We start from the raw sequence: 27,210 nt of genomic DNA on the forward strand, positions 1-27,210 counted from the left end.
AAGTCATTGGTTGCCAAGTGCAAAATAGAACCTGTATTGTGACCATGGCTAAAAGACATCACACCACTGGAAATAGAAATGAGTAGCTCCAGAGGGACATCTCTTCTCCATTGTGGCAGAAATCATGATCCTTCCCGAATATTCTGTTTGCTTTCCCCATACTTCCCAGGTTCCTTCCAATTAGAATCATGTGACTCCTTTTGGTCATTGAAAAGAGAGCAAAAAATAGCATGTGTCTCTCCCAAGTGGAGGCAGTGAAAAGTGCACGCACTTTACCCCTTGTAGTGGATGCTATGATATGCGGCCCAGATCTGCTCTTCAGGACTGAGGCTCTGATTCCTCCCATTGCTGACAGCTCTCAGCTGAGTTGCTCTCCTGGAATTATCCTCAGTAGAGGAGAGCCACTTTACTCAAGGTCATAACCTCTCTCTGGGGTCAAGACAGTCAAATGACTGGTTAATAAGGGATAATAAAGGCCCAGGTCCCTTGCCTTAAGGTGAGACAACTGTGAAGAACCAGTGTAGCTCCAGGACTCCCTGTTAGATTGGCCAAGACCTTTGTTGTTACAACATAGTTCAACAATTGTTTGCTCAACCATTTTTGCGCTCTCCCTGGCAGATGTCAATCAGAATTCCCTCCCCAATAACCTTTCTGCACAGAAATCTTTATCTTGATCTGTTTTCCAGGTAGCCTGACCCAGGACACCTTCCTTCTACTGATGTTTAGATCATGTAGCTATGAGATGGCAAATAATGTTACAATCTGGATCTGTGAGTGAAACAGAGCCTTTTTGGACCTGCAGTATACATGCTGCATGAATCAGCAATAAGCCTTTATTGTACTAAGCCACTGAGATTTGGAGATAATTTGCCACTAACACCTAACCTAGCCTATATTGACGACTAATTACACTCACTGTGTCACCCATGTCCTTGATCCTCCTGGTGGGCTCCTCCTGCCAAGTAGCATCTGATCAATTGATTTCAGGCTACTTTCAAGATAGCCTCACTGAGCTTTGCCATCCCAAGATAAGAGCACAGAGATTAAGTAACAGAATCCTTATATATTCAGTATTTTCCTAAAACTTGAAATATTTTTGACTATATTTTCTCTGAGAGTAACATAATGGATCTCTTTAATAGATGAGACCTCTTGAGGCCAATGAAATACAACAAGGCTCCTTTATTTCTATTCCACACTTTGTTATTCTCCCAAAGCTGAGGTGGGAGGACAAGTGGAGAAGAGGAGAGGAATAAAGAAATTGGCCTCTTACTGTCTTATACTTGTGGAGTCTGCCAGTCAGAATTTCTTTCCCAAGTAATCCATGAAGAGAGGACTGGTACCGCATTAGGAAACCATGTTCCCCAAGTTTTGTAGTAGGACTAAACAGATGTTCCTGAGCAGTACATGTGGGACATTATGACTTTATGTATCAAATTTGACCCTTTTATCACATAAAAGAAGAAATCAGGAAAAACTTAGTTTTATTAGAGTGTTCCAGAAAGATGCAACCATCTCTCTTTTACCCCAGTAGTTACCTCCTAATCTTCCTTGTACAGTCCATTGTTCAAGCCAAGTTGTATTCTCTGAGAAATTCCATTTCTTCCCCTTAGGAAGCATCACTTTTACGGGCAGAAGTCTTGGCTTTTTGGGTCTTCTAATGTTTAATAAACCCTTGGACTTTTGTGTTTTTATAGGTGTGAACTGTCACTCTAAAGCAAGTGGGTGGGGAAGCTCAAATCCCTAAGTATATCCTATAATTCCAGTACAGTCTCTCTATTAAAGACTTATAACTAGTTTCTACATGAGCTACTTAAAATCAAGGACATCTTGCCTGAAGGAGTAATGAAGAAGTTACAGTCCTCACATGAATGGAATTTTGACTCTATTCCTTGCAAAATAATAACCTTACAATTATTGAGTTAAGGAGTGTTTGACCTCCCCTTCTTCCTGATGACATTATAAAGGTTTGTATTTGTGTCTCTGAGGTATGGGAAACAAGCAATAACAAACCCAAAGAGATTGACTTTTTTAAAATGTTCAAATCCTTCCTTTAATGAGGTTCAGGGAATTAATTCTGTTTCTGGAACAGAAAGGCACATAACAGAGAAAGAGAAATGGTTTTGGCTACAAAATCTTCATTTTTTCCCTTGGCTCTTTGGCAAATTTAGAAAAAACTGTAACTTATATTTATTAAGCAGTTGCTATATGCTAGGAAGTTTACGTACTACCCTCTATTATTAAATACTCATGACAACTCTGTTTTTTAGGTGGGAAAAACTAAAGATTAGATCTCTTAAGATCATACCATTATTAACAGTACTCAGCATAGTGAGGGTTTAAACTCAATCTCTTTGACCTCCTGACCTTCTACCCAGTTCTTTTCATTGGTGTCTCTATAATGAATAAAAACTGTAGAAATTACTAATCCTCTAGAGATTTCATTGTTGATGTCTACACTAAATGGAATTCCAAGTTGTTTCCAAACGTGAGAATATACTGTTAGAATTATTCAACTCTGAAGCAACTCACTCTAAAACAATCTTAGCATGTCATTGGACAGATGAATTGTACAGTAAGGGATCCAGAGAAAAATATGAGAGCCCTGCCTAGACAAGTATTATCAGCAGCATAATAACTTTCCCTTACTATGCCTTCATTATGTGGCTGGCACTGTGCTAAAGGGTTCTTATGAATTATCTCATTTACTTCTCAAGACAATCCTAGCAGGTAATAACTATTATTATTTTATAATGGGAGAAGTTAGACCTGGAGAATTTAATTATCTTGCCCAAAGTAATACAGGCTAATAAATGGTAGACCCAAGAGTTGAACTTGAGTAGTCTGATTCCAAATATGTGCCCTTAGTCACAAGGAGCTTATGTGAGATAACTATAAAAGAAAGTCCAAGACAAAAGTAAGATATTTGTTGGGTAAGTATGGAGAACAAAATAATTCCAAGAGAGTTGAAGGATTTTGGATAAGGGATGACGGATAAACTGACAAGTTTGGAACTGCTTATTTTTCCTTGCACATTAACTGAGTCAGGTCATTGATCTTTTGAAAATGTTTCTCCTATTAGGTGTCAAAAAATAGAGGATTAACTATAAGCAGACACTCAATTTCCTGAATCAAGATTTTGTTGGAAGGGTCGGTCTGTTACAGTTGGTTATTGACTGACAACTCCAGAGCCAACCAAGCTCTTTCACGTCTTCCAGGGAACTAACAACTGTGAGTGTCTAGTAGTAAGCATCAAGAGCCTTAACCCTGGTGACAGAAGATGAACACTCCCATTAGGGCTCCACTTCAAAATGAAGTACTCTAGTTCTTAGGCAGAGGACTAGAAGGAAATTAGAGGACTATGTCACTTGTAACATTTTTGCCACCATACTAATAATGGACTTCTGTTCTAAAAGTCTAAGCATGCTTAATTTGACTTCCCAGAGCGTGGAAAACTATGTGTAGCTATGTCTGCAATGACAATATATTTTTTCAAAAAGATCTCAAAATGTAACTGGCTTCCAGCAACAAAAGCACCTTACTTCTGGCTCAAACATCTATGAATTGGCTGAGGTCAAACTTAGACTTGGCTAAGTTAGGCTTAGCTCCAAGCTGTAGAGTTGGATCTAGGTGACCTCCATGTGTCTCTCATTTGCCTTGATCCAGCAGCTACCAAGGTGTTTTCTTCTCACCTATAAAGACAGAAACAAAAGAAAGGAAGTTAAACTATGTAAGCACAGTTCACATTTCTGTTTATGCTACTTCTATTAACATTGTGTTGGTCAGGGCAAGTCACATGACTAGGCTTAAAGTCAAGTGGCTGGAAAGTACACTCTACTCATCATGATGGCGCGGGCAAATTGTGAGGAATTACAATCACTCTGATAAAATCTAACATTCATAGATGGATTGGGAGAAAATAAAGTATCAAAATGAGTGCGAAGAGCTGTAACTGAAAACCATCTTAGACACAAATTAATTGTCCCCACCAATATTTTATCTTTCTTTGCTGCTGGCTGTCTGTATATAGGAGTTTCACATGGCTATCTCCTTCAGGGTCAGCATTTAAAGGTAAACTCTATGGAAAACATATTCTAGCACAGAAAATCTCGGGTTATAATGGGATTTCTCAGAAATGGAATCCAGGAATATGGTAGCTTTGAAGGAAAAAACAGTATGTGATTGGCATTCAGCTTTGTCTGGGATCTAAAAAGCTGTGTTGTGGTCAAGTAGAAAGTCAACAGTGGTCATTTACATTAGTAGGAAATGAGAAACCATTTCATAGAGAGCCAGAACTTGATGCCCAAGGATGAGGTTAAATTATGAAGCAGATGATAGGTATTTAATTAACTAGTGTGGACACCGATGACCACAAAAATGTGTTAGGAAAGCACATTTAATCTGTCTTGGGATATGTTTTCCTCTCTCAGCCTTCATTTGAGGTGGCTCATCATTTTTAATTCCTTGGGCTGTCTTTCCTTTTTCTGTTCTGTTCAAGCAACTCTAGCTAAGCCTGTATGATATCATACTACCTTTCAAGCTGGCTTCATCTTTTTTTTTTTTTCTCATCTTCTGCATTTTCCCTGTGTTATTCACAGATCTTATTTGTCTTGCTGTATTTTGTACTCTCTGTGAGTTTCTGGAACTCCAATCTTAGATTTTTTTTTTTTTTTTTGATTCAGGAACTTCTGACATTTCTACCTCATTATATGCTGCTCTTAGCAACTGATGATACTTTTATCTGGCTCAATGTCAACTGTACTCTCTCATAATAGGGTAGGTGGCTTATTGTTCCACACTTCTTAGGCAGATCTATTGCTTCTTTTTAATGTTTCCTGGTTCCGGGTCTAAAAATTTTTATATTCATTTTAGACTTTTAAACAGTTTAAGTATGATTTATGTCTTCCACTTCTTCCTGTGCAGGTATCTTACCCTGAAGGGGAGATGGGGAGACAGGGAGGAAAGAAAGAAAGTAGAGGGTGGGGGAGAGAGAGATGAACAGAGAAGAAGAAAGGTAAATGTGTAAAGTGGGAAAGAAAGGGAGGAAAAAGGGATGATTGAATGGAGGGAGGGAAGGAGAAAGGGAGGAGGGACAAAGGAAGGAGAGAGAGAGAATGGAGAGAGAGAGAAAGAGAAACAGAGAGAAAGCGTAAGGCAGAGATCAAGAAAGCCAAGAAAGAACTTGGAAAGGTGAGAAAAATTGCATAGGTAGCTGATACCTAAAGGCTTTGCCATGAGGATCCCCTGACGCTATGATTGTTTTATGTGCAAGATTCCCCCCTACTATATAAATATAAGGGAGGGAGAGTGCTAAAGAAACAGAAAACTGATCTTACAAATTAGAAGAAACTGTGAAAGTTTGTGAACATTTAGTACAATGCAGATGCCCAGGTTCCCCCCCTTGATTCCTAGAGTCCAGTATTACTATTAGTAGACCTCTTTCAAATTAGAAAGCTACAGCCTTCCAACCATGCACATTAATAACCCAAATACTTGCTGAGAACTGCCACTTTGTAAGTATTCCATCACTGCCTCTCAAGTTCTGACAGTGAAAAACATGCATATCTCCCTCATCTCCCATTTCTATAAACTAGATTTGCCAGTGGCAGCTGCCGAGGGGTGAGAAGCCTATAAACTCAAGGTGTTTAAGACAAATTTGTTTTCCTGTCTGCTAGCTACTGAAAAGACAATTTAAAAATTATGCTTAAGTAAACCCAAGAAAGCCTTCAACACCTATAGGTAATACACGTGTTTTTCCAAGGACCCAGTGTGCACATAGACCCTATGATTTTACAGATGGTGGTGGGATCCTGTTGAGTCCAGATATTGGAGGCAGAGCTCGTATTTGGCTGACTGTATTAGGTGAGGTTGGTTGGTAGGTGGATCCTGATATTGCACCCAGTGCTGGAGGTAGCACATGGGTGTATCCATGTGTGCCATTCCAGGTAATGAGCTAAAAGTCCTCTCACCAAGGTGTTATGTAATCTTCTTCTTCCCAAATCCACTTGAACATGCATGCATTCTTATCCTACTTGTCCTCACTGCATATTTCACCGTGTTGGTGTCTTCCTCCTTGAAATATTCTCTTCTTTGGTTTCTATGACATTACAGTCTTTGGGTAAACTTCCATTTTATTTCCTTTCAGGTTTTCATTTGCTCCACTGTATTTGTGTTGGTATTCCATTTTCTAGCCTCTTTGGCTTTCACTGTACAATCTACCTAGGTGGGCTTTTCTAATTACCCAACTTTAAATACATACAAAATTCTCTAAGTATTTTTTCTAGCCTCAGATTCCACAGGTCTTGACTTATATAACTGACAAACTACTCAATAGTTCAGCATGGGTTTTCCTTAGCAACCTCAAACCCAGCTGAATTTTCATCTCCCATCTCCCCAAACAAGATTCTTTTTTATGGGGGCAATGGTGGATTCTTATTTCAGAAATGGTGCCAACATTGACTACTTGCCCAAATCTGAAATCTGGACTCCTGCTTCATTCACATCCCAATACCCAGTCATCAGAAACTCTTATGTTTGTACTTTTTAATATCCCTTGAGCATTTTCACTTCTCTCCATCCCCACTACTGCTTCCATTGGTAGTCATTATCTCTGATGACAGTCTGGATTATGGCAAGGCTCAGCTGGCATCACTGTATTCATATACTAGCTGTTTGCAATCTATACTTAACACTGCAACCAGAATGAGCTTCCTACTACACAAATCATTCACACCTCTTTCCTCCTCCTTTGTACTCTTATGGGCTCCACATTGCCCTTTCTGTAAAGTCCGATACCCCAGCATGACTTACGAAGCTCCGTCATAACTGACTCCTACTCACTTCCTCATGCACATTGCTTACCTCTCCCTTTTCACACCCTACAGTCTGGCCACACTTACCTCTTTGGGTTTTCCTGGACATGCCTTGCTGCCTTCTGCACTTGGGATTTTGCAGTTGTTCTTTCTTCCTGAAACAATCTTGATAATTCCTAATAATTTTTTTTTTTTGAGACACATTCTCGCTCTGTTGCCCAGGCTAGAGTGCAGTGGCATGATCTTGGCTCACTGCAACCTCTGCCTCCTAGGTTCAAGCGATTCTTCTGCCTCAGCCTCCCAAGCTACAGGCACCTGCCACCATGCCCAGCGAATTTTTGTATTTTTAGTAGAGATGGGGTTTCACCATATTGGCCAGGCTGGTCTCGAACTCCTGACCTTGTGATCCACCTGCCTCAGCCTCCCAAAGTGCTAGGATTACAAGCATGAGCCACTGTGCCCAGCCAACTCCTAATACATTTTTAAGACTAGCTTTATCTACTAACTCCCCTAAGAAATCTTCATTTACTCATTCATTTGTGCATTTACTAAATATTTATTAAGGAGCCTTTCTGTGCAAGGAGCTTGTCTTTGTCAGTTTGGGCTGCTATAAAAAACTATCATAGACTGGGTAACATAAGCAAAAGAAGCTTATTTCTCACAGTTCTGGAGACTGAAAGTCCTGGATCAAAGCACTGGGAGATTTGTTGTCTAGTGAAGTCTTGCTTCCTGGTTCCTAAGTGGTCATCTCCTTGCTGGGTCCTAACATGGTAGAAAGGGTGAGAGAGCTACTTTGGGTTTCTTAATAAGGGCACTAATGCCATTAATGAGAGTTCTGCCCTTATGATCTAAACACATACCAAAGGCTTCACCTCCTAATCCCATCACATTGGGGATTAGGATTTGAGAATATGAATTTGGGGAAAGCACATTCATTCCATAGCAGAGTTGCTAAATGCCTGGGCACTGGGTTTGTTGCCAGCCCTTAAGATGTCCCATGGCAGCCATACTTAGCTCTCTATATTTGTCAAATTGCATTTAATTTGTTTTTTATGTCAATGTCTCTCCCACTAGACTGAGAGTACTCTGGGCAAAACCAGTGTCTTACTCGTTTTACTGATTTTTGTTTTTGCAACACCCAGTTCAGTACCTCACATATAAAGTAGGTGTTCATAAAAATGTCTGGAATAAATGGATGAATAAACCATTTTTTGAATTTTTTCTTCACTCTTAGAACACAGCAAGATTAGGTTCACCATTAATCTGAAAACATCTTTTTTTTTTTTTTTCCAGTTAGATTGGCAGAGCCACTTCATCTCAGCACCTGTTCCTGAGGCAAAATCATAGAAGTCTTTCTAAAATCTCTTGCCAGCTCTTCATGGTGTAACATTCCTAACTTCAATGAGTGCAAAGGACAGAAAGCCAAGGCTGTCTTAATCTGACCCCAGGTTTCCTTTCTTGCTGTAATGTATCTTGAACGGGGCATGAACAAAACCAGTTTCAGGGTGAGGAATGTGTAATTTTGTACACACTGAAGATGGGGACATAGTTTCCTGTACAGAATCCATTTTTTTTCTCTTTCAGTCCTTTAATCCATTTTGGTAAATATCTGTGTGTTTCCCAGGAAGAAAAGCTTGGTCTCCAGGCAGCTTTCAGTTTCTGCCCTGCCTCCATAGATGGTTTTGGCATTGTCACGGCAAGCATATGGTAAAACTCAATAATATTTGTTGAATTGAATTATCTTGGTGGCAAGGGAAATAAACCCTGTGGACCGCACAGAGCCACAATGGTCAGGAGCTTTGTTTGTGTTTAATCTGCTTTAAACCCTTGGGACTAGAAATAGATGAATAAAAACTGGCCTCAGAAATCCCCTGTTATGTATTTCCCTCATTGTCTTTCCTCACTTTATCTCTAGCCACAATATATATGTGGCTTACCTTATAAGCCACACAATCTTATAAGGTACGAAAATGAAGGTATTTCTGTGGGCTATGTGAAAACCATTCACTTGACCTAGACTTTGATGTCAGTTTCAGGGCTGATCCAATTGCTAATGCATTGTGCACATATACAGCATAGAGAAAATGCACACAGGTCCTCACTATGATTCTTAGGGACAGGCAATGGTGTTCAAATAAACATAAAAGACCAAGAAATCCCATCATGTCTTTTCTTACATAATTCCCTGTATTATGCTGAAAATGATGACCTAGAAGGAAAGGGAAAGATAGGACAACACATCCTTCTTTTTCTTTACTCATCATTAATCATCAGTAAGTAGAAGGGAGAGAGTGTTGGTAGAATTGTAACAAGGAGTGACATAAAAACTGTTGAGTTAGTTTTGTACAGCATTTCAACTGTTCTGGTAAAAACAAAATACAAATACATGAGTTGTGAAATACAAATTATATTTTCAGTGACTCTTCATATGAGCAAAATGATTTTCAGTAATTTTAGTGACTCATATGAGCGAAATGTTCTTATATTTGCACTTCAAATTGCCATTGCATGATATAAAGATAAATAGAAAAATTAATGCTAATCATTTAAATTTTTATTTTTTCTTTACTTACAACAAATTAAACAGCAAATTAAAAAACACTATCACGAGTTAAGAGAGAAAACATAGAAGGAAAAAAAAATCCCTTTGGATCTTAGTGCCTTTAACAGCCCTCTTGTTCCTGTCTTTTGAAGGAGAGATTCCAAATTTTCATTTTGCACTGGGCCTGGAAAAATTTTTAGCTAGCCATGATTACTAGACTAATGATGTGAACATTGATTCAACAAAGATTTCCTGAGTGCCCACTAGTACCTAGACTTAAAGAGATAGAGAGATACCTAAAGAGATAGGTAGAGAAGGCCAGCTGAGACTACAAAGTAGAATGTAAGAAGCAGAGCTGGGGAGGCACAGGCCAGTGCCCTTATAGTGAGACCCTGATACAAGCCCGGGAGGCGTCTCATCTTGTTTGGTCCAGGGAGACACTGAGATAAGGCTCCCAAGGATGCTGCCTGAGCAAACCTCCATTTTGTGCAGGTGAAAGCTGTGCTGTGCCTCCTTGCTTGCGACTGGAGTGAGTCAACTTACCTGAGCAATCAGAGTCTTTCACAGGCTGCATGACTTACTCTGGGTTCTTCTCTGCTCATAGGATAGCTTGTATTCATTTGGGAGGAATGTCAGATACCCCCGGTATCAGCTAAAGGATCTAAGATGTGGGCTACTAGCCTGTCTCACTACTTCCTAGTCTGTCCTTACCAGGGGCTGATAGAATTTAGCCCTTAATATTAAGGTCTTAAAAAAGAACAGGATCTTTCTTTCTTGAGTTTAGTGGACAGCCTCCTCTCCTCCCTAATCTTCCACTCCTGGCCATGAGGTAAGATACTCTCACGGCCCAGGTATCCTTCTCTTAGAATGAAAGTAGCTGCTGATAACCATGTCTGTGACTCCTCTTAGACCATGACTTGACAGCTTCTGGACCCACAACTTCAGCAACTTTTAAAAAAAGAAAGTCCAAGGAGTTGAGATGGGCTTTGAAACTTCAACCAAGTAAGGTGAATGTGTACTCATTCTTATTAAGTCTTATCTTACTTAAGCCAAGACAAGACAAGACTTAATAAGAATGGGTACACATTCACCTTAATGGGTTGGTTCTTCTAAGTATTTCTCTTCCATTTCTCCTCAGTGGTCCTTAGCCCCTGCCCCTCTTCACACCAAAGTTGCTTCATCAGATGTGGGAGCTTATATTGGTTTATACCCTTTTGAGGCCTGGTCATTGCTAGTGAGGGCCTATTTTTATTATTCACTCAACTGTTTTTCTACTAGTATTACAAGTGAATAAAACTCACTAGTAACGCTATTTAGTAACACTAACTCATTAGTAACACTACTAACCCGAGTTACTGTCATGGAATTCTTGGGGTGTCGCTTCACCAGCCAGAAACCTCTGTGGCCAGTGGTGCCTTTGCCTGAGTTTTGTCTGGGCCCTCTGGACTCATTCTGCCAACTTGGCCTGGCAGGCTGTGCTTGGCTCATGCTCTGACTTGAATCCCATGACTGCCAAGGGTAAACCAGGTGTGGAATGGCAAGGAGTATGTGAGTGAGCATGGGATGGTCCAGCCACTGTGCACAGGCAGGCACACCAACTGGGGCAGGTTGGGCAGCTCCAGGCACCAGCATAGGTGCTGGCTCCCTGTGAGGCTTTGACTGGACCAAGCATCTTGCAAGCAGCTTCCACAGCTGGCACTGGGGAATGTGGTGATGCCTGGAAGGTTGGATATGCCAAGAGGTGCAGAGCCACAAAGAGGGTGTCATACCCCTGGCTCAGGGAGCCCCTAGGTTTGGGCTCCCCGAAGGGCCACAGCTCTTCTCATCTTCTCTCTCCTCTCCTTCTTGGCATCGCCAAAATGGTGAGCAAGGGGCGTGTTTCAGCCCTGTTTGTGTTACAGCTCTTTTAGCCCTGCCATTTGGCAGGTTCCAAGTTCTTGTCCTGTGTCCAGGAAGAATGAAGTAGGCAGACAAGTGGAGGGTGAGCAAGGTGAAGAGGAGTTTTATTGAGCAGCAGCTCAGAGGAGAACAGCTCAGAGGAGACCCGCAGTGGGTAGCTCCTTTCTGCAATCAGGGTGTCCTGATGAGTGGCCAGCCCTCAGCAGAGGGGGGACCCTGGAATGGGCAGCTCCTCTCTGCAGGCAGGGTGTCCTGATGAGTGTCCAGCTCTCAGCAGAGAGGAGACCCTGGTGTGGGTAGCTCCTCTTTGCAGATGCTTGTCTCATCCTCTGTTTGAGTCTTGCTGAGTTTGGAGCTTTTATGGGCCTCAGAGGGGAAGAAGTGTGTGCCAGTTGGTCCATGAGTGGCCATGGGTGGGCCTGGAAAAAGCACAAGTTCCCACTCCCATTCGTGGGACCAGCAGCCTTGGCCCCAGGCTTCAGGCCCTCCCTGGCTTGAAGGTGGGGCTTCACCTGGGACCTGTCCCTTTCCACCCAGAAGCCCGTCTGCCTCCTGTTGCCATTCATGGTGTCCAGGTTGTTCATGCCATGGGGCACCTGCAGGCGAGAGCTGAACTGCCCACAGCCTCCTTCCCATGCTTGTTGGGACCCAAATTCACAGGGAGTCTAGGTGGCAGGGGGCTGGCATGGCAGTGCTGCCCTGAGTGTGTGCACACCTGGCTAGGCTGTGACAGCACCTGGGTGTGGCCCCAACCTTGCTCCAAGATTGGAGCTGATGCCAGGAACATGCCAGGCAGCGGAAGCAGATATCTCCGGGCCTTGGGGGTAGGCGGGGTCTTCCCAGGCCCCTAAGAGTGCAGAGATGCCCAGGTCCTCAGCCGTGGCTTAGGTGGCTGCAGCTGCACCAGGAAGGGCGGGGCTCCTGCCTGCTCCCAGCCCCCATTAGCTCTGTGTAGCACACAGCCCTGGCTGCACCTTCCCCACTGTAGCTGGTGTCATAGCAGCAGCTGCTCTAGATGGGCCACTGCTGTCATCGTTACTAGTTGGTTTTATTCACTCAATTATTTGTTCTAGTTAGTGTCACTAGTATTACTAGTTAGTTATAACAGTAACATGTTACTAGTTAGTAACTAGTGTTAGTAGTTACTGTTACTTTTAGTAACACTAGGAACTAAACTTGACAGGGTTTTTTTTTTTTGCAAAAAAAAATACTTTTATATTGCCAAAATGATCTTTTTTTCTTAAAATGGGACTTTCTTGACAAAGTTGTCATTCATTCTGCTTTGCTCATCTCCCAAACTGAGTTAATCACAAAGTGAATTAAACAAAAAGCAGCAACAACCTTGTACAAATGATATCTTTTGGAATAGGGAGATGGTCAAAGCCTCCCGATAAAGCTTCCCCAAAATCCATTGCCTTGTTCATTCCTCTAGTCAGGTAAGCAGTATTTATTGAGGGCTTCTACTTGCTAGGCAGTGAGGTGGGAACTGGCTGTGAACAATGCAAAACATTTAGTTTCAGCCTTTGTGGAGTTCAGCCTAGAGTTTACTTGGAGGCACATGTTTTTCAGCTGGTCATAAACTTATATAATTACAAACTGTTCTTAGTGTTATGGAGTAAATGTATAAAGACCTGTGATATCACAGAACAGGAAGTCAGACCCAGTTTGGGTAAGAGTTCAGGGAAATTTTTCCTGAGAGTATGATGGGCTGAAGCACTGAGTTGTTGTTGAGAGAGCAACAGCTGTCAACTCTTCATTTACACATTCTTGATTCTTGGGCTCACCTTTTCATCATCTTTCTCTCACACCAGCTCTTGTGGCTGTATTTCTGGCCAGGAATTCTGGAAAGGAGAAAGACTGTCTTGATGTTATAGTCTGTCTTATACACTGATGGGGTTTGAACTTTGCTCTTTCCAGGTGTATTATTAAGAAGGAGAACTTATTTTCTCTGCAGAAGGGCTAGGTTTGATGAGTACATTGAGTGACCCCTGCTACTCCTCATCCATGTATGTGGTAAACATTGCTAATCAATAGAGGCACTTGTTCCTGCTGAGCTTAGATGAACAATTCTTACAAAATGTCTAGATATTTGCTTCCAAATGATTGAAGTTGCAGTGAAGCATGAAGTTCACTTGCTGTTCCACATTTCACATGCCTGCCTTGCTTGGTAAATGGAACCCAATTGGTTCTACGTGAGCTTGAAGAAAGTAGATGCTGTAATGACTTGAGTCTGCCTTTGATTTAAGGTTCATCTAACATTTGGGTCAAGGAAATCTTCTATTCTACATTTGCAAATCAGACTCAGATACTGTTCTGGCCTCCTGGGAGCACACACAGAAGTTATTAAATTAATAGTTTGAATGCTTAGGATAATTGACACCTAATATTTCGCAAATAGATAATAAACACCAATTTAAACCCTCATCATTATTAATAATATTATTATAAGGGAAGAGTCATCACTCTTAAGGGAAGAGTCATCACTCTTAGGAAGAGTGGGAACTACCTGCAAAGATGGAGCAGAGTGAGGAAATGACATATTGTCATGTGACCACTGTCAGATTTTTCTTAGCAACATTTTAACTCCAAGTTCTACTTGTCCTTGAAGCCTTCACCTCTCCCCACCTCCCACTCACACAAAAAGTCATGGAGCACTGGGCCATCTGGCACTCTTTGTCTTATTACTGCCACTGGAGCTGGAGATGCTAAGAATAATGACCATAGCCCCTATCTTTAAGAAGCTTATACTCTAGTGGGGAGGCAGAAAATAAATGAATAGAGTCATCCCATTTTTGCCTTCATGGAACATGCAGGCTGGAAGAGAGAGATATTAAATCTATAAACATATAATTTAAAAATTATATAAGTTCCGGGCCAGGTGCGGTGGCTCACGCCTGTAATCCCAGCACTTTGCGAGGCCGAGGTGGGCGGATCATGAGGTCAAGAGATTGAGACCATCCTGGCTAACACGGTGAAACCCCGTCTCTGCTAAAAATACAAAAAATTAGCCAGGCATGGTGGCAGGCATCTGTAGTCACAGCTACTCAGGAGGCTGAGGCAGGAGAATGGTGTGAACTCGGGGGCGGAGCTTGCAGTGAGCCGAGATGGCACCACTGCACTCCAGCCTGGGTGACAAAGCAAGACTCCATCTCAAAAATATATATATATATATGTGTGTGTGTGTGTGTATGTATGTATGTATATATGTACACACATACACATATATGCACATATATATACATATATACACATACATAAGCATATGTGTATATATACGTTTATATGTGTGTGTGCATATATATATACACACACACGTTCTGTGAAGCTAAGTAACAGGGTAGAAAAAGAGGGAAAAACAGGAAGAGCTAATTTAAAATTCGAGCATTTAGTCAATCAAGACCTCCCTGAGAAAGCAGAATTTAAGCTAACGGTCATCTCATTTTTCTATGAATACATGCTTGGTAGGATGAGGGTTTCTCCGGTTATTTCAATAGTGTATCATACATATACGGCCAAGAACATGCATTCTGATCAATCAGTACAAATCAGCAAACTCACCTGCCTTTGCCTGCTCTTAGTGGAAGAATAGGAATGTTAAGAATGCTGTACTCACAATCTTTGGTAGAGTATCACTCGTCTGTCCTACTTTAACCTTTGTCTTCATATGAAACCAGATGATCAGGAAAGCGTGTAGCTCCCTCCTCTCCACGGATGTGTGTCTGGGATAAACTGCTACTGAATATGCTACGTTGACACTGAATGCTCAGTAATGCTCTCTGGGGAAGGATGGATGGCCTATTGTAATAAAAGAATATATGAATACTTAATTATATTTAAGATACAATTCTGGTTTCATGTCAGAAATGTTTGGTTTATCTGTACATAGAGATACATGCTGATGATACGCACTTCTGTTGGGAATACACGTGAATCTCCTGTTGGTGAAGGCCTGTGGCCCGCTCTCGATGCCTGGACATAATAGACACTCAACTCATGCTAGTTTGCCTCTTCTCTCCTCTTTCTTTTAATTTCTCCCTTGTATTCATTTATGCACAATTCTTTTTCCCAGCTACCACCTAATACTTACAGATCCAGAGAGTGGAAAGGGGCTTACAGAGCCATCCAGTCCAAGAGTTTATAAATTGTATTTTGAGGGTTCCCAGGGACCCACGGAAGACTATCCAGGGGATCAGCAGATGGATGGACTGAGTAGTCCTCAATTCCAAATTCCAAAAGTGTCACTTTTGCCCAATAAATTCAACTGGAGCTACATATACGTGTGTGTTAAGAAAACTTCCAGTGCTAAAAAAAAAAAAAAAAAAAAAGGTTTGAAGACCATGAATAGTTTCAGTCCTTGTTTTATAGAAGATAAAATTGAGCACCAGAGTGGAGAAATGGCTGTCTCAAGGACACATGAAATGTAGAGTCACAACCTAAATCCAGGCCTCCAGGCCCATAAACCAACACATTTAGAGTCTCGTTTATCTTAATATGATCTGCCTCTGGCCTTCACCCCTTCTTGGGAAAAGCTGCCTTTCTACTGGATTTTTGCTCTAGGAACATCACAGTTAAGAATTTCTGATTCTATTCATTTAGGATTGGGTGGATGTAGTTGGTTGGCTTCCCTAAAACACTGCTGAATACAGAAATAATTGAGAAACGCTTTCAGACATAAAATTACTGAAAGTATAGGTAGAGTTGAAATTGAGATTTCATCTCAAAAAAGTGTACCGCCACTTGGGGAGAGAATATCAGAAACAGACACTAAGTGAGAAAGACAAATCCTAGAAAGCTGGCTGCAAGAATGGCATAGGAATAGTGGGCAGAAGAGCAGATATGATTTTGCGATGGGATCAGGTAACAGAAAATAGACTGTTGGGGATGGGGCACAAAGGAATGCCAAGTAAAGCACTCAGGGGAGATTGTCCCTCTGTTTTTTGGTAATACTGTTCTTAGAGAAAAGGCTATTCTATTTTGTTAGCTCAGCAGCAAAAAGATAGAGACGAATTGGAGGAAGTTCAGCAGAGCAGTGAATGGGGTGGATAATTAGCTGCTGGGGAAAAAGGTAATAACATATAATGCTTTTGAGGGGCCGTCATGATAGTTTTCTGTTACAATGCTAGAAACCAGAGATACCAAGTGGGGAGTGAAATTACTTGGGTACACAGAGGTTTAGTGGAAAATGATTGCATATGGTTAAGAATATAAGAAAATAGGTTAAACTCAGGGATGAATTCTAGCAGAGAGGGAATCAATTTATCAGCCAATTAAGTCAGCATGCTAGAAGTAGGAGCAGCTTAATATAAAGTATAAGATACGTATCTTTCCTCATAAACTTTCAGCTGTGGAATGCCTACAGCCAAACCATTCTCTCTCTCACACACTTTTTAGTGAACAATCTTTGTTCTGTCCTGAGGGTATTTGCACCTGCTGTTTCTTATGTCTAGATTTGTCATTGCACACCTTTTCTCCGTCCCACTCAAGGTCTCATGACTGACTTCTCATTGTTATTCAGGTCTCATGTCTCAGCTACAATGTCACCTTCCCTTGTTTTAAATTGAGGCTGGGAGTAGTTAGCAACTTGACAAATATCACACCATGTCTCACTCCACAACCCAAGCCCTCCAGTCTCAATGTTGCTTTACTTAATAAGAAATAGACATTTTAGTTAGAGAAAATATAGTTTAGCTTATACGATGGGAGATCTAGAGGTAGCAGTTTCTCATCTGAAGTCTAGCAAAGGTCAACCAAAAGAAAGAAAATATCTGGTGACCACAAGCCGTCACTTAGGGTATCTTAAAGAAAGCTGTAGGGCAAAAATGGACAGGAGCCTTTAGGAGAGCCACCAGCTTACAGAGTATTCAATGGATGGGCTTTTACCTAAATAATTATAAATAAGATTCCTGCTCACTAAACATCATCAGTCTCTTTTCGGACAATAAACACTAACTGATGGAAGGGTTTATTGATAAACTCTGAGTACTGCACCATTAAATGAGATGGCATTTATTATTTGTTTTGGAGCCATACATTGAACTAAGTGCTTTACATACTGTATTTCATTTAATCTTGACTACAACCCTATGAGTTAGGTACTATTGTTATGTATCCATTTTACAGATTAGGGAAGTGAGGTTTAAAGGTTAAATGACTTTGTGTCACAGTACTATAAAGTAATGGGAACAAGAGGTGAGCCAGATAGTCTAAAGGTACCACATCTGTAAAAATGCACTGTACCCTCCATCCCTTCCCCTACCTCAAACCCCATATTGACAACCATTTTGTATAAATACAAAATAATAGCAATTATCTACTATTTGCCTACTCTATCTCAGATGCCATACAGATTTTTATATATTTCATTAAATTCTTTACATGTATATCATTTAATATTTACAAAAATGTTAGTGGATGGGTATTACGGTCACCAGTTAATAGATAAGGAAAAAAGGATGTAAGTTGTTGAGTAGCTTGAGCAGTCTCACAGTGGAAAAGATACATTTGAACCATGCGCTTTTAATTGTCTGATACTTTCTCTATAAAGATATTTTGAGCATCTTGGGGAGGTATTCAAATCTTAATCTGTAAGAACATAACCACTTTCTTCCACAGCTCCTCTTTGAGGCTCTGAGCCCCCAACACAAGCCTGCCCTCTGACTCTGTGTCCCATGCTTTCCCTCGCTGTACCACAGGGCATGCATGGGTGCTCTTAGAGCAGGCAATGGAATACTGGTTTGTGCTGGAAACAAGAGGCCGGTTTGGCTACTGGAGGCACTTTCAGGCCTTCTACAATGAGCAGAACAGGGTCTCCTGGAATAACGTTTCTTCTGCTCTTATAATTGTTAAGTTCATTTCCTCTGCTTCAGACTTCAGTTCAATCTCTAAGATCTAGCTCACTGATAGCTCACTGCCTGTTTAGAGTAGATACTATCAATGTTTGTTCAGGGAATGGTTGAAGAAACCTATACTCATTTAGGCTTTTTTTCCTTGTTTCTCCAACTGGAATAATTATTTTAATTTCATAAAATTGTTACCCAGAGCTGCCATTTTCCAGTCTCCTAATCCATGAATGTAACTCTTCTCTGAACCCTTCTTAATGTCTCTATTGTGCTCTGTAGTGTCCTTTACTAGAACTAAACATACCACTATTTTGGAGTATAAACAAGTTCAAATGTAATTCTCTATGTATAGGATTTAGGAGAATGGCAAGTCAAAGAGTAAATCGATGGATGATGAATGAATGATAGAAACTACCAGAAAAGTTTTCATCTTAGAATCTGTATTATGCTCTCTTTTCAATTAAAAATATTATTCTATCCCTTCCCCTACCTATGAACCCATATGGCCCCCAGGACGGAAGGATAAGGTAAAGTGTTTACTGACTTTGGTGGAGACCTCCCAGTAAAGAGAAGTGCATCTTTCCAGGGCCTCATATCTGAATTTTTATCTTGCACATCAAAAATATGCTCAATTAAAAGGGATTAATTGGATAAATAATTTTGGAGTTGTTGGACACACCATCTCCCTCTTAAGAGTGTCTCAGTGTACATAAGCATATTTAAGTCCAATAGTAAAGCCCCGTAGTCAAGAGACCTATTTAACTCAGATTGGCTCAGATGTATTTACATACTGCCTATGATCAGCCACTGAAGACACTGGAAAAATTCAATTTTAGAGTAATAGTATTTGAAAAGAACATTTCCCTTTATTTGGATATATGGTGTGATGGTTAATAGTGCTTGTCAACTTGATTAGATTGAAGGGAGCAAAGTATTGTAGCTGGGTGTATCTGTGAGTGTGTCGCCAAGGGAGATTAACATTTGAGTCAGTGGACTGGGAAAGGCAGACCCACCCTCAATCTGGGTGGGCACCATCTAATCAGCTGCCAGTGTGACCAGAATAAAAGCAAGCAGAAGAACATGGAAAGACTAGACTGGTTTAGTCTTCTGGCCTACATCTTTCTCCCCTGCTAGATGCTTTGTACCCTTGAACATCGGACTCCAAGTTCTTCAGCTTTGGGATTCGGACTGACTTTCTTGCTTTTCAGCTTGCAGGAAGCCTATCGTGGGACCGCACCTTATGATCATGTGAGTCAATATGCCTTAATAAACTCCCCTTTATATATCCATCTATCCTATTAGTTCTGTCCCTCTAGAGAACCCTGAGTAATACATACAGTATCTGAGAATGCAGACTTCCTATACGAAGTTCTACCCAGGTGGTATGTCACTGTTGAGCTGTGGGATTTCAGGCTGGATTCCAATTTGTTCGATTTTTAAAAAAATCATATTGATGTTTTTAAAAATACTCTTCTAATCTTTATAGAAAATCTGTCTCCAATAAATTCATGTAAACCCCTCCAATGTACTTGAATTTTAGCTTGTGCTTCCTTTGGATACAAAGTTTTCCATAAGTTTAGTATTAGTGGTATGAAGTGGTTCTCTGCTTCAATTCATTTGTCTTAAATATACCTATTTCATGATCTAAGAGATGTCTTTTAAATTAAATGAATGAGTTGCCTAAATTATTATTCCATAAATTTATATTACATAATTCTTTTATTAGTTACCATTCATCTTTCTGACTTTAAAAAGATCGAATGTTGCTAGTCAGGTTTTATTTAGCATTTTATCTCTCATTGCCCTGGTTACCTTGAGTGCCGTATTAGTTTACAGGGTTGCCATAATAAATCACTACAAACTGGGCAGTCCAAATAAACAGAAATCTAGTCTATCCCAGTTCTGGACTCTAGAAGTCTGAAGTCAAGCCATCAACAGAGACATGCTCACTCCAAAGGCTCTAGGGAAGACTTTTTCTTTGCTGCTTCTAGTTTCTGGCAATCGTTGGCATTCCTTTGGCTTTGGCAGCATAATCCCAATTTATTCTTCATCTTTGCATGGCCTTCTTCCATGGGTACCTGTGTGTTTCTGTATCCAAATTTCTCTTTTCTCATAAGCACACCAATCGTTAGACTTAGAGCTCATCCCAATACAGTACATGATGCATCTTAACTTGATTACAGATTCAAAGACCTTGTTTCCAAATAGGAAACAGTTCCAGATTCCAAGTGGACAAGAATTTTGGGGAGACACCACTCAACTCAGTGTAGTCTACTCTCTAGGCCCCAAAAGTTCATGTCTTTCCTACATGCAAAATACATTCCCTCCATCCTAACATCCCCAAAAGTCTTGAGTCATTCCAGCGTCAACTGAAAGTCCAAAATCTTATTATATGTAATTAACTTGAAAAGTCCAAAATCTCCTCTTCTAAATCATTTAAATCAGGTATGGGTGAGACTCTGGGTAGGGTCCATCCTGAAGTAAAATTCCTCTCTATTAGTGCACCTGCCAAACTAGACAACACATTATCTATGTCTAGAATACAATGATGGGACAGCCACAGGGTAGAAAATTTTCATTCTAAAAGTGAGAAATTGGGAGGAAAGAAAGGGGTGATGAGTCCCAAGCAAGTTTGCAACCCAGCAAGACAAGTAGAATTTCAAGGACTGAGAATAATTCTCTGTGGCTTGATGCTCAGAGAGCCTGAGGCATCTGCCCTCTCTTCTTGGCCCACATGAGTGGTAGTGCCGTCCTTTCAGCCTGTCACTCTACCCTCACTGCCCTCTGAGTCATCTTTCTTTTTGCTTTAAGGGTAACATACTTTTGTTTGTTTGTTTGAGAAAGGGTCTCACTCTGTTGCCCAGACTGGAGTGCAGTGATGTGATCTTGGCTCACTGCAACCTTCACCTCCCAGGTTCAATCTGTCCTCTTGCCTCACCTTCCTGAGTAGCTGGTACTACAGGCGTGAACCCCCGTGCCGGGCTAATTTTTTGCATTTTTCGTAGAGATGGGTTTTGCCACGTTGGCCAGACTGGTCTCGAACTCCTGGCTTCAAGCAATCCATCAGCCTCGGCCTCCCAAAGTGCAAGAATTACAGGTGTGAGCCACTGCGCCCAGCCAAGGGTAACATACTTTTTCAACTGAGTTGCTCTATCAGCCTGTTTCCTGCCTGTAGAATCCCATAAGTCCAACAGCTTTCTTTCACTTCATCCCATCTCTGTCCTGTTTAGTCCAAGCTACAGCTGTTAGTCATATAACATTCTCAAAACCCTTAATAGTCTTCTGTGGACATCATGTATAACATTCTCAAAACCCTTAACAGTCTTCTGTGGACATCATGGGGATCACGCCATTAGACAAAAAGTTTCTCCACACATTTCTTCTGGATAACCTATTCCTGGCCTTTGCTGACATGGCTGATTGAATGCATAAGTCATATGCCTAATCTCTTCAGCAAAAGAGTGTCCAACTAGACCCCAACTTGAGTTTCTCTTCTAGAACTTGCTTTCTCATATTATTGCAATGTGACTAGGCTGAGAATTTTCTAAATCATCTGGTTCTGGTTTGTTTTTTGCTCAACAGTTTCTTTCTCTATTTCTTTCCTTTCACATTTTATTATAGGCTTCTAGGAGAAACCAGGCCATACTCTGCTTAGGAACCTCAGTTAAATATCCAAGTTTATTGCTCACAGGTTCTGCTCTCCACCCAACAACAGGCTACAATTCAGCCAAGTTTATTCTACTTTCTAACAAGGATTGCCTTTCCTCCAGTTTTCAGTAGCATGTCCCTCATTTCCATCTGAGGCCTCACCAAAGCATCTTTAATGTTCATATTTCTAGCAACATTCTGTTCATGACAATAGGTATTCTCTAAAACAACAGAAATTTCCCTATAATCCTCCCTCTTTACTTGTTTCTGAGATCCCATCAGAATTGCCTTCAATATCCATATCTCTGTTACCGAAAAGGGGTCCTGATCCAGACCCCAAGAGAAGGTTCTTGGATCTCATGCAAGAAAGAATTTGAGGCAAATCCATAGGATAAAGTGAAAGCAAGTTTATTAAGAAAGTAAAGGAATAAAGAATGGCTACTTCATTGGCAGAGCAGCCCAGAGAACTGTTGGTTGGCTATTTTTATGGTTATATCTTGATTATATGCTAAACAATGTGTGGATTCCTCATGAGTTTTCTGGGAAAGGGGTGGGCAATTCCTGGAACTGGGAGTTCCTTCCCCTTTTAGGCGTATAGGGTAACTTCCTGATGTTGTCATGGTGTCTGTTAATTGTCATGGCACTGGTGAGGGTGTCTTTTAGCATGCTAATATAGTATAATTAGCATATAATGAGCAGTGAGGACAACCAGAGGTCAGTTTTGTCACCATCTTGGTTTTGGTGGGTTTTGGTCAGCTTCTTTACTGGAAGCTGTTTCATCAGCAAGGCCTTTGTCACCTGTATCTTGTGCCAACCTCCCTATCTCATTCTGTGACTTAGAATATCTAACCTCCTGGGAATGCAGCCCAGTAGGTCTCAGCCTCATTTTACCCAGCCCCTATTAAAGATGGCGTTGCTCTGGTTCAAACACTTCTGACATTTCTGTTAGAATCTCTTCAAAGCAATCTAAGATTTTTCTATCATGCACCTAAAAACTCTTCCAGCCTCTATCCATTATTCAGTTCCAAAGCCACTTCCATATTTTTATTTATTTATTTATTTTTTTACACAATAGCACCCTACTTCTTTGTACTAAAATCTCTATCAGCGAGGGCTCTCAAGAGAAACAAAACCAATAGAACTTACACACACATACACATACATATATGTACACATATATGTGTTCTTTATATGAGTGTATATATTAATGAATATGCATATATGATTTATTTTAAGAAATTGGTTCGTATGGTTGGGGCCTGATACATCTGAAATTTGTAGGGCAAGTCAGCAGGCTGGAAGCTTAGTCAGGATTTTTATGTTGCAGTTTTGAGGTCAAATTTCTTCTTCCGTGGCAAACCTGTTTTTGCTCTCAGGACTTCCAATTGATTCAGTGAGGCCTACCCACATTATTGAGGATAATCTCTTATTTAATGTGAGCTTATTTTAGATGTTAAACACGTCTACAAAATGCCTTCACAGCAGCACCTAGATTAGTGTTTGACTAAATAACTGGGTATTATGGCCTACCCAAGTTGACACATAAAACTGCACGTTACAGGTGCTTGTCCCTATTTCTTCTCCATTTCCAGATTATTTCTCCTAAATTGCAGAAAGCAGAGCTATACATAGCTATCCAAGTCTAACTTCATGAAGAATAGAATAAAGTTTCTTTTCATTTTAAATATACATCATACTTTGTCAGATTTTTTTCAGTTGCAGCTCTTCGTTGGACTGGTATTACTATTGGCTTTATTAATCTCTCATTCTCTTACTTATTCATTCCACAAACATTTGCAGAAGGCCACCACGCTCTAGGGAGAGGAAAATGGTTTTATAAATTAGTGCTTTCTGGGATAAAGGAAGTTTATAATCTGCACTACTTAATAATAGCCACTAGCCACATGTGGTTATCGAACACTAGGAGTATACTTAGTATGACTGCGGAAGTAGATTTTTATTTTCATTTAATTATAATTAATTTAGATTTACATTTAAATGTCTAAATGACACTACTGTATTGGGAAATATAATTTCCTGTATGCAATTGTGGTGCAAAACTCATTGTGGTTTTTATCATTAAAAGTGATGGCAGAAACCACAATTATGTTTGCACCAACCTAATAAATTACTGAGTTTCTTTTACTAAGACACAGGGATAAATTAGATTTTGATTATTGTTTCAGAGATTGTTAGAGTAAGAAGGAACTTCGAGCAAGAGAAGATTTTAGAGATGTTTTTCTTTTGTGGATGAGGACTCAGAGGTCAAATGAACTGCTGAGGATTAGAGCTTGTTGGCAGTGGTGCAGGACCCAGAACTTGGATTGGCTGCCTGTCAATTCAGTGTTTATTTCCCTACCCTGTTCTATGTCCCCATCTAATTAGACCATTTGATTTTCCACCTGGAATCCCTAGCCCACTTTGACTCTAATTAACAAATGCCTCTAAAAATAGAACTCAGCTTTGCACATGGTTTCAGAATGATTGCATCTTGCCTGCTCCATGGCAGAATGATCTGGCATTTTCTTTCAGTAGCTGGTTGGCTTATGACACACCTATCACCTCTGCAGTGATGCCAAAGGGATGTTATCTCTGCCTGACCCCCATATGCTTTATTGGGGAAGGAAAACCATTCTGTCTGCGTAGCACTGAGTCATCAGTATTTTCTTTGGAGAAAAATGTCACTTGGCCCACATGATGCAATTTTTGCCGTAGCACCTTTCTCGATAAATCTCTAACTGACAAAAACAGAGTGAGAAGAGCATCATAAGAGTTTCTCACAGGACCATTGATCTATTTTCTTATACTAGTGAACTTCCTTTGTTCATTTCCAATGTGTAAAATAGACGCATTTATATTGACAGCGTGCCTTTGTCAGGATACTGTTCTTACTGAAATAAGCTTGAAAATATTTTGCACTATACCAATAACAGGATGTCATATTGACTCTGCGTTTAATATAATATCAAAGTATTAAATATAGCCCATGAAGCACTCAAAGTTTGCTTCTGCTCTTTTTAGATAAAGGAAAATTTAAAAATAATGGCAATCAGTTGCTGCATAAAATGGACCTGTGCCTTGCAATGGGCATTGGATTTGAGGAGCAGATGGAAAGCGTCTCTGAGATGAGAAAGATTAAGTAATATAATTTTAAACATGCTTTGCCAACAACAGATTTTCTGTCACACTGATCAATTATTGAAGATGAAATTCTTATACCAGCTAGAAATGAGGATTGTTATTTAAGGGAAGGAGACGATACTATCTCTTGGTGAAGAGCTTATTATTTGGGGCCAGACATCCAATCTACTACCTGTGATTGCCAACATGATCCAAGTTCTATCATTCCTATGAGAGGTGAGTCATCCACCCATTGCTGTAAGAGAACCAAATTTAGATTGGATATTTGAGCCAAAAACACAACTCCCCCAGATCTCTCAGGTAAAAAACAGTAATAACTAACACTGAAAAATCTATGGGATAAAGGTCAGCCATTATAAAATCAACCACAATATAAAGACAATAACCACAAATAATTGGTTATTTGTAAAGACAATAAAATATATAAAGACAATATAATATAAAGACAATATATTAATATATTGACAATATATTAATTTGGGTAATTAAGACAATATAAAGACAATAAAATAATTTGGGTAATTATTTTATTTTTATGGCAAAGTATTGTAAATTATAATAAATATAGCAAAACTGAATCAATCCAAATGGCCTCTCTTTCATTCTAATCACCTTTATCATTCTGTTATAAACCAGCTTGTTCTGCAATATATAATTAGTGAAGTATAAGGTCCCCAATTTTTTAGGGAAAGCATTCTAGGCAAGTTTATTGTTTAATATTTATCAGTATCATTTGATACTTGTACAATATTTTATTTCTATGAGTAAATTACATTTTTCCTTTAACCAACCTTGGGGCACTACTAGGGGTAGTTAAAACGTGTAAGATAATTATCAGCAGGATAAATACAATATCAAACTCTTCCTAACAATATTTGATGTTCAGTAGTTTTATTCAGTTAAATGGGAGTTTTGCCTGCACAAGGACTGCTGGTTGGGAAGTCTATAGAAGCAGCCAATATTTAAGTGGATAGATTAAAAATCAAATACCCCTACATGACAAGAATAAGCAGAATGGTGTTTAGAGTGATATGTACCAATGGCCATAATATTTCTCATATGCTAAATGCAGACTTTTCTAATTTTATTTGTACAGAACCTCTTTCCAGAAATGGCTCCAAAATGTGACTTACTAGTGCTGGTTTAGCAGGTGAGGAGATGCCTCCAATGCTCAACCCAAACTAATGAATGGAAAACAATCTTTTCCCTCTCACTGTCTCAGATTATTACAACCATCCTAAAAAAAGATGAGGAAACCGTCATTACACCTTGTTCACAGATGTTGAAACCAAGGCATATAGCCTGCTTCACTCACATAGCTTCTTAGTGACAGATAGAGGACTTCACATGTTGCTGGGAATCCTTGGGGTTGAATGAAGAAGCCTGGAACTCTAGTCTTAATGACTCCACTCTACAAAGAAAATAAACCAATATTCACAACACAGAGCAGCATTTCAGAGTTGAGCAACACAGGATCTAAAATGTTCTTATCTATTCCACAGTCGAATTGTTATTGAGGTCCTAACTGTATGATCTTGTTCTAGAAGCTGTTGGCTATTTGAGGATTTAACAAATTCACATTTCAGTTTTCCGTGTCACCCTTTTATTGGAATACTTTCCTTCCTTTGTGCTAATTTTGCTCTCTGGCAGGCTTTTCACATGAGGTGGCGTCCCAGGGCTCTAACCTTCCTTCTCCTAACCTGGAAACCCCACAGAAAAAGAAGGTGTCTTGACTGATGGTTCCAGTAAAAGTCACGAGGCTGAGTTTTACTGGATTGATCTGCATCATATACCCATAACTGGACCAATCACAGTGGCCAGAGGGATTGGACACAAGGATTGGCCAGGCCTGTGTCATGCACCTAGCCTTGAAGGCAACACGTGTTGGGACAGCCCCATGTAAAAGTCATTATAATGGGGTAGGCATTATTCTTTGAAGAAAAGGAGGATGTTGTCACCAGAAAAGGAGGAAATAGTGATGGGCAGGCAACAGCTGTCCTCCAGAGAAAAGTTAGACTGATTTCCATTTTATAAATGAAAACGTTGAGGCTCAGTATGGTTAAGTGGCTTGAATACGAAAGGGAAAAAGATAAACAGTAGGAACAAAGTTCTTAACTTCTAGCCCTTGAGAAAATCTTCCCAGACATCCATCACATCTCTGAGGTCAGGAAGAAGTGTTCCAGTCACCTTTTAAATCCATCCACTGCCAATAGGAAGAAAACAAGACAAGAAACTAACCAGATTTTATAAATTCTTAAGAGCCCTGCGTATATTTTGGCTGGAAAGTTGTTTGTTCACTCGTATTTAATGAATGGCCCCTTATCTGACA

At 40.2% G+C, this 27,210-nt stretch overlaps 1 long non-coding RNA gene across 1 annotated transcript; it reads right to left on the reverse strand.

Annotated features, from left to right (window-relative positions):
- Window positions 1–1,467: 1,467 nt before the first annotated feature.
- On the reverse strand, window positions 1,468–26,294 carry LOC106999909 (uncharacterized). Its single transcript, XR_001446823.3, has 4 exons — window positions 26,197–26,294; window positions 14,867–15,048; window positions 13,038–13,094; window positions 1,468–3,692 (listed from the first exon to the last, which is right to left on the reverse strand). It is a non-coding gene; the product is annotated as an uncharacterized LOC106999909 (long non-coding RNA).
- Window positions 26,295–27,210: the final 916 nt, after the last annotated feature.

Source organism: Macaca mulatta, chromosome 8, assembly GCF_049350105.2.
Source record: "Macaca mulatta isolate MMU2019108-1 chromosome 8, T2T-MMU8v2.0, whole genome shotgun sequence".
NCBI lineage: Eukaryota > Metazoa > Chordata > Mammalia > Primates > Cercopithecidae > Macaca > Macaca mulatta.